Source organism: Quercus lobata, chromosome 1 (assembly GCF_001633185.2).
Source record: "Quercus lobata isolate SW786 chromosome 1, ValleyOak3.0 Primary Assembly, whole genome shotgun sequence".
Classification (NCBI taxonomy): Eukaryota; Viridiplantae; Streptophyta; class Magnoliopsida; order Fagales; family Fagaceae; genus Quercus; species Quercus lobata.
This window is the reverse complement of record NC_044904.1, coordinates 46,091,845-46,100,308: the sequence shown is the minus strand read 5'-3', so window position 1 is coordinate 46,100,308 and position 8,464 is coordinate 46,091,845.

Here is an 8,464-nt window from a genome sequence, read left to right as displayed (position 1 = left end):
AGCCTCCGAAATCCCAAAAGAGGGCTTCCCATCGCTTCGGCGCTTCACAGGCTCAACTACTTCATTGGGCTGTTTTATTTTGAGTCTTATCTTGCTTGGGTTAACATTCCCAATTGGTTGCTCAGTCTTACTAGAAAAGAAACCATCAGATCTTCTAGCCCACCAATTCATATAGTCCTTCGTGCACGAAGCCCCGTGCTCAGATGGGCAGGCAGGGATCAAGAATTTCGAATTGGTAGCAAGACGAAGACATTGGCGCCAGAAGCATACCACTTGCTCTAAGGTGATGGTGCGAAAGTCCTCATTAAGCTCCCCAGGGATATGTTGATTGAAACCAAACTGTCGACCAAAGCGGTGAGGGCTATATGGTTCAACTATACATACACTTCCACGACGAGAGGCCAAGTAGCTGGAGCGTTGGCTGATGAAGTAATCTGCATAAGAGCTAGGTAGCTTGTCATCATCCACTAGAATCTCTCGATGGCCTTTGAAAAGGCCCAAACGGTGAAACTTGAAGCTACTGACAGCATGAAATAGCTTACGGGCCGTAACCTCGTCATAATGCTTGGCTGCACCTTCTCCGGAGTATCTAAACATGCGCGGAACAGCCTTGGAGCGAGACCCTTCAAGTTCAAAGTGAGTGTCGAAGTATTCGGCCAACCAAGCATTCAAGTAGTGTGCAGGAAAAGTGGCATCACATTTACTTGGAGTCTTAGAAGACACAATTTCATTCAAGCCCCTATAAATGTTGGCCAGGACTGGGACTGCAAGACAGTATCTCCTACCACGAGCCATTGCACTTGCGCTCTTGAAAACACCAGGCCTGATTAAGTTTGGTCCCCCGTTGGGAAGAGCGAACTCACACAGCCAACATGAGATCAAAGCAGCTAACCAAGTCTCTTCTATAAGCCTTGTCTCCACTTTGAGCATATTGAAGGGAGCCTCGTCTTCTTTAGTCAAAATTCTGGGGGCATCGATTTTACCAGAGGGGTTATGAGATTGCTTGCCTCTTGCTTTCCTCTGTATTGACCTCCTAGTCGGCGGCTTCTGATATTTAGACTCACCACGGAACCAAAACTTCACCCATGCAGCCGTAGTGACCAAGTGCGAACCACCCAGCTCAAGACTCAAATGATGAAAGGCAGCAAATAGATGACGACAGCAGGAGGGAAGCGATGATAAGTCTTTCGAATTTGGAACGACCTCTTCGTAGAATGAACCGTACACAGGAAGCCCACCAATTGAATGTAGGTCCCATAAGCTAATGGAGACCTCTCCTACAGACGTGTGTAATGTGTTTGTAGCCGCACACCAACATTCTAGGAAGGCTTGCAGGACATGGGCGTTCCGATCGTATGTGAATAATGATGCAAGCAGAGGCTCGTAAAGGTTGGCATCGCTCAAGACTTTAGTATTGCGGCTCAATACGTCTTCTAGCCACTCCCAATATTTAGGGAGGAAAAAAAACTCACCCCTATATTGGAGTGGAGGCGTCTTGGAGGAAGGTAGGGCCCATTGTACTTCTCCCGCACTTATCCGACGGCCAAGGAGAGGAAATCGATCGACATGGTCCGCAGCTGAGTGAAGGTTGGAGGCTAGAGTAAACGTCCTTGAAATGACATGCGAACCCTTTCTAGTCGGATCGTGTAGCTCATGAGATGCCTCGACCCACCATTGAGATAGACTTGGAGGACGAGGAATGGTAGTAGACGAAGATGAAGGTACGCTGCTACCAAGTGGATGGACTTTCAAGACAACGCCTTTCTCTAGGGGTTCGTTCGAAGAGCGCAGGAGAGTGACAGATTGATCATTGAGAGTCCTCGATGAGTCGTGGAAGATGACCATGATGAAGTACACTTGATGGCAGCCACTTGGAGAAGAAGAAGCTCGTAGAGGTCACGACTTGAGCAAACGTAGGAGAGTCACAAAGTCGAGCAAAGGGTTGGCAAGCCTAAATCACCTAACAGCAAACCCAAGGAAAGGATGAATACCTTTTTCATTCAAATGCTCTTTACTAATAAATTTATAAAAAAAAATAATAATAATAATAAAAAATAAATAAATAAATAAATTTATTAGAAAGAAGGGGCACGTGGTATTCAGATTCAAACTCATTCCACAGTAACATGCAAACATCGTGTGTAGGTGTTGAAATGACCATATGATGGACACGTAGAGGCTTGCATTAACATGCATGTGAAGAAAAGGACACGTAGAGGCTTGCATGTCCATTAGCCAAACTTGAAAAAAACCATGTTATAGCTTTTGGTTATGCGTGGCATTGAAGTTCAAGGCTACAAAGAAACCATATGTCCGTATGGAGGCATTGAAGCTCTAGGCGTGTATTTAGTATGCACCTTGGTTGTCACGTGAAGACGTAGGCAGCAGCACAAAGTCTAAGAGGAAGGTAGCAGTGCAAAGTCCAGGATGAAACCGCCAGTGCTCGAATCCGCAAGATGCTGAAAGAAGAGGAGCGTAGTCCAAAGATGAAGCAGAAATCTCACTGCAGAATTGCCTTCAAGTGATGAAAAAAAAAAATTGATGCTTGAATCCGATATGTGGCTCTCTCAATGCTCCGACGCCAACAGCCGTGAGGTGAAGACGACGGGTATGCGAACAGAGCTCCGCACCTATGGTGTGGAATGAAGGCAGTAAATGTGATCCGTTGGATGCTTAGACGAAGGGCAGAACAAAGCTCTGGACTCAGCGCCGACTCAAGAAGGTTGATCAATGATGAAGCCGCCAATGGGATCTCGCACCGGCTATGCTCTCGCAGTGACGGAAGGATGCGCCGACCAAGCTCTTGCACCGATGATCACGGGACGAAGGCAATGGCGAAGGGAGTCAAAAGGATGCACCAGCGAAGCTCTCGCAATGACGAAAGGATGCGCCGACAAAACTCTCGCACTAATGGCCGCAAGACGAAGACAGTAAGAAGGTTGCGTAGATGAAGCACTCACGCCAATGGGGTCTCGCACCGACGATGCTCTCACACTGATGAAAGAATGCGCCGACCAAGCTCTTGCACCGATGATCACGGGACGAAGGCAATGGCGAAGGGAGTCAAAAGGATGCACCAGCGAAGCTCTCGCAGTGACGAAAGGATGCGCCGACAAAACTCTCGCACTGATGGCCGCAAGACGAAGACAGTAAGAAGGTTGCGTAAATGAAGCACTCACACCAGTGGTCACGAGACAAAGGGCAGTGGAATGGATGCACTGATGAAGCTTACAAACTCGGAGGTGACAAGAAGACCGCTGTTGCTCGAATCCGTCGAACGTCGAAACAAGAAGGACAGGAGGCTAGCTCGCTTGAAATTGATGCTCGGCTCACGCAGTGCAACTTCTATGATCTGCACAGAGTAAATCAAGTCGTTCAACACAAAATAATAGTAAAGAAAATACAAAGACAAGCAAAAAAAAAAAAAGAATGGAAAAAGAGGAAGAATGCCTGCTACGGCTGAAGAAAAGAAAAAAAAAAAAACTCAAGAAAACAAAACGGCGCTCAATTGCCTCTAGCCCTTGAAACATCACCTCCTTTTATAGAGATGGTACTCAAAAGAAGCCCTACTGATTCGCAAGAGTGCGGCTAAGGAAAAAAAAAAAAAAAGGGCTTGTCGAGCAAGACAATTGTGGCACCGACCTACCCAACAAAACTAAGGCGGGCTTGCAAGGAGAAGTCTTTTGTCTGTGACCAGGCCCGTGAAAGTGAAACCCAGTGTTCAAAAAAAGGGGGGCCTTGCTGAGCAAGATAACTTCAACACCGACTCTACTAAGAAGACAACCGTGGGCCTGTGGTCCAAAACAAAGACTTTTGTGCAATCAAGCTGACAAGGCGTCAAGTGACTTGAAAAAAAAAAAAAAATCAGATGATAAATGGGCCGTATGCCTAACTAAGACCATGGAACAATACTCTTCAATCCAATGCTAAAACTGTAATGTACAGCATTGAGATTGAGGAAGCCAAAATCTTCTTTTACGTGGATGAAGATCTTGCTTTCCTGTGAACTAAGTCCAAAATTGGAATTAATAAAATACTTCAAGCCTCGTCTTCCTTGCATCAGAAAGATGCAAAGTCGAATCTTGAAGTGGGGGCATTTGTAGACATCAAAATTTTATGATGTACTCACAACTGTCCGATTGTTCATGATAAAATATCTGTGATCAAACTAATCTTCAATTGATGAGGCGGACAATCAACAAATGAAATCAAGCCACGTGGCAACATCAAATAAGAAAGCCATATGGCAATGTCAGAAGAAAAGACCTATATGGAAAGTTCTTATTAAATGGGAGACTAAATTAAATCCATAATTAGCTCTCAATAAATGCTGAGAGAAAATTCCAAATTAAATATGATTGAGTTGCCTATAAATAGGGGCTTCTCATATGAGAAAAGGGAAAACACTTAGAGAAAAAAAAACAAACACTACCGACACTCTGCCAAAATAGAGAGTCATCTCTAAAGTTCACAAGAAGTCCATTGTTCATCAAGGCCTATTCCTACTTCTTCAAATCAAAGTGGGGATTCTCCTTTAACCTAGTTCGAGATCAAGCCAACGACCCTCGCATCAAATCAAGCACGTTCGACTATTCATTCAACTTGGAGACATCACATCACGATTCAAGATCAAGCTTCATAGCCCCTTTGGATCGTAACGTTTCTTGGAGATCGAATCAGAGGAATTTATTGTACTCTTTCATTGTAAAGATTCATACAGAGAATTGTACTCACACACATATATACAAATCAAATACAAGTTGATTATTTGTTACACTATTTCGTGATCGTGTGATCTATCTTTTACGAAAATTGTGTGTACAGCATGTTCCAACCCTGTTTGGCTAGGAATGATGCCAGAATAAGGTCTGTTTATTTTTTAAATTTTATTTCTATTTTTTTAAAATTTTTTCTTAGGAATGCACCAGCTCGGTTCAGGCAAAAATGATACCATAGTGAAATTTTTTTTCTTCTCTTTTTTGGTGTGTCCCGACTCGGCTCGGCTAGGAATGTTACCTAAATAAAGTTTTTTTTTTTTTTTTTTAAATTTTTTCTATTTTTTTCTAAATTTTTGTAGGAATGCCCTACCCTGGTTAGGACAGAAATGATACCAGATAGAAGTTTTTTTGTTTTCACTTTTTCAGTCTATCCCATCCCAGTTCGGTTAGGAATAATGCTAGAATGAAGTTTTTTTTTTTAGAAAAAAAATTTCATATTTTTTTAGGAAAGCTCCAGCCCGGTTCGAGCATAAATGATACTAGAGCGAAATTTTTTCTTCTTCTATTTTTCAATTTATCCCGGCTAGGTTCGACTTGGACTGATGCTAGAATGAAGTTCTTTTTATTTTTAAAATTTTTATTATAATTTTTTTAAAATTTCTTTTAGGAATGCTCCTACCCAGTTTAGTCGGAAATGATATTGGAGCAATTTTTTTTTCTCTTTTTCAATCTTTCCTAGCCCGGTTCGACTAGGAATGATGCCACAATGAAGTTTTTTATTTTTTTTTTCTAATTTTTTTTCTATTTTTTTAATTCTTTTAGGGATGCCCTAGTTCGATTAGGACATAAATGCTACTGGTGTGAAATTTTTTTTTTCCTCTTTTTTGTTATGTCCCGACCTGGTTCGGCTAGGAATGATGTCAGAATGAAATTTTTTTTTTCATATTTTTTTTTTAGAAATGCTCCAGCCCATTTTATGCAGAAACGATACTAGGGCGAATTTTTTTTCTCTTTTTCGATTTGTCCTGTCCCAGTTCAACTAGGAATGGTGCCAAAATGAAGTTTTTAGATTTGTTTTTCAATTTTTATTTTTTTGGGTATGCTCTAATCCGGTTCGGGTAGAAATGATTCCGATGTGAATTTCTTTTTCTCTTTTTCGATTTGTCCTGGCCAGCTCGGCTAGGAATCATGTCAGAGTGAAGTTTTTTTATTTTTAAAATTTTTATTCTTTTTTTTCGGTCTTTCCCATCTCGGTTCGGCTAGGAATGATGCTAAAATGATTTTTTTAAAATTTGTTTTCTGTTTTATTTTTTATAATATTTTTAGGAATGCTCCAGCCTTGTTCTGGTAGAAATGATACCGAAGCGAATTTTGTTTTTCTCTTTTTCTGCCTGTCTCGGCCCAGTTCGACTACGAATTACGCCAGATTGAAGTCTTTTTGCAATCCTACAACTTGGTTCGGGTAGGAAAGATATCGGAGCTTTTTTATTTTTTTATTTTTTTATCTCTTTTTTGTTCTATCCCAGCCTGGGTCGGTTAGAAATGATGCCTGAATTAAAGTTTTTATTTTTAAAATTTTTTTCTTTCTTTTAAAATTTTCTTTTTTAGGAATTCCCTAGCCCAGTCAATAGAGAAATGATACCGAAGCCATTTTTTTTTTTTTTTCACTTTTTCAGTCTATCCCTATCTGGTTCGGCTAGGAATGATGCTAGAATGAATTTTTTTTTTTTATTAATTTTTTAGGAATGCTCCAGCCCTATTTGGGCAAGAATGATATCAGAGTGAAAAAATTTTTATTCTTATTTTCGATCTGTCCTGGGCTAATTCAGCTAGGAATGATGCTAGAATGAAGGTTTTTTTTTTTTTTAAAAAATAAAATATTTCAATTTTTTTAGGAATGCTCTAACCCGGTTTAGGCAAAAATGATACAGGGGCGGAATTTTTTTTTTCTTTTTCGGTTTGTCCTATCCTAGTTCGGCTAGGAATGATGCCAGAATGAAGTTTTTTTATTTTTAAAAATTTTTTCTATTTTTTTAAAAAATTTTGGAATGCCCCATATCGGTTTGGATAGAAATGATAGTGGAGCGAATTTTTTTTCTTTTTTTGGGTCTCTCCCCACCCAGTTCGGCTAGAAATGATGCCAGAATATAGTTTTATTTTTATTTTTTCAAAATTTTCAAATTTTTTTAGGAATGTATGGCCCGGTTTGGGCATAAATGATACCGGAGTGAAAAAAATTTTCCCCTCTCTATCGGCCTATCTAGGCTTGGTTTGGCTAGGAATGATGCCAGAATGAAGTTTTTTTTTTTTTTTTTTTTTTTTTTTTTTTTTTTTTTAAAAAAAATTTTAGGAATGCTCTAGCCCGGTTCTTGTAGAAATGATACCGACGCGAATTTTTTTCTTCTCTTTTTCGACTAGGCCTGATTCGGCTAGGAATGACCCTAGAATGAAGTTTTTTTACTTTTATAATTTTTTTAAATTTTTTTTGGGAATGCTCCAACCCAGTTCGGACAAAAATGATACCAGAGTGAAAATTTTTTTTTCCACTTTTTCGATCTGTCCCTGCTCGATTCGGCTAGGAATGATGCCAGAATGAAATTTTTTTTATTTATTTTAAATTTTTGTAGTAATGCTCTAGCCCGATTCGAGATGAAATGATACTGGAGCGAAAAAGTATTTTCTCTTTTTCAGTTTTCTTGACCCGACTTGGCCAGGAATGTTGCAAGAATGTAGTTTTTCTTAAAAAAAAAAAAAAAAAAAAATTCAGGAATGCTCCAGCTCAGTTCAGATAGAAATGATACTGGAGCGAAAGAATATTTTTTCTCCTTTATGGTCTGTCCCGGCCCGATTCGGCTAGGAATGATGCCAAAATGAAGTTTTTTTAATTTTTTTTAGGAATGCTCTAGCCTGGTTCAGGTAGAAGTGATATTGGAGCGAAAAAGTTTTTTTTTTCCTCTTTTTAGGTGTCTCCCAGCCTGGTTCGGCTAGGAATGGTGTCGAATTAAAGTTTTTTTTTTTTTATTTATTAATTTTTAAAACTTTTTTTTTTAATTTCTTTTTATGAATGCTTCAACCCGGTTTGAGCAGAATGATACTAGGGCGTAATTTTTTTTTTCTCTTTTTCGGTTTGTCCCAGCTTAGTTTGGCTAGGAATGTTGCCCGAATGAGGTTCTTTTATTTTCGAAATTTTATTCTATTTTTTTAAATTTTTTTTAGGAATGCTCTAGCTCGGTTTAGCCATAAATGAGACCGGAGTTGCTGCGACTTAAATAATGCTCCCAAGTGCAGAGTTGTCGCGAAGTAATAACTCGATAAGTCCGAGGTCGAATCCACAGGGAAAAGGGAATTGATTAGCAAACCAAAAGAGAATAAAACTAAAATAATAAAGTTTAATTGAAGAGATTTTTGATGGTTTAGTAACGTTAATTTAATTTGAGAGAAAAATAACAACATATTATGGCGCTAAGATTTAGGGATCCACACACAACACATCTATTGGTAGTCTTAACAATATTTATTTTATAACTCAACTAAAATTCATACAAAGGATGATCTTAGTTGGATGATTTAACAATAAAAACTCAAGAATTAATTGTCGTAGCGAATACTAAGCATTTAACGTGCCTAGAGTCTACGATAAACCAAAGAATTATACAAAACTAAATGCTTTTCTAGATGAGTAAATCAATCAAAAACATAATAATATAAACATTAAAATCATCAAATAATTGTTAAGAACATACCAA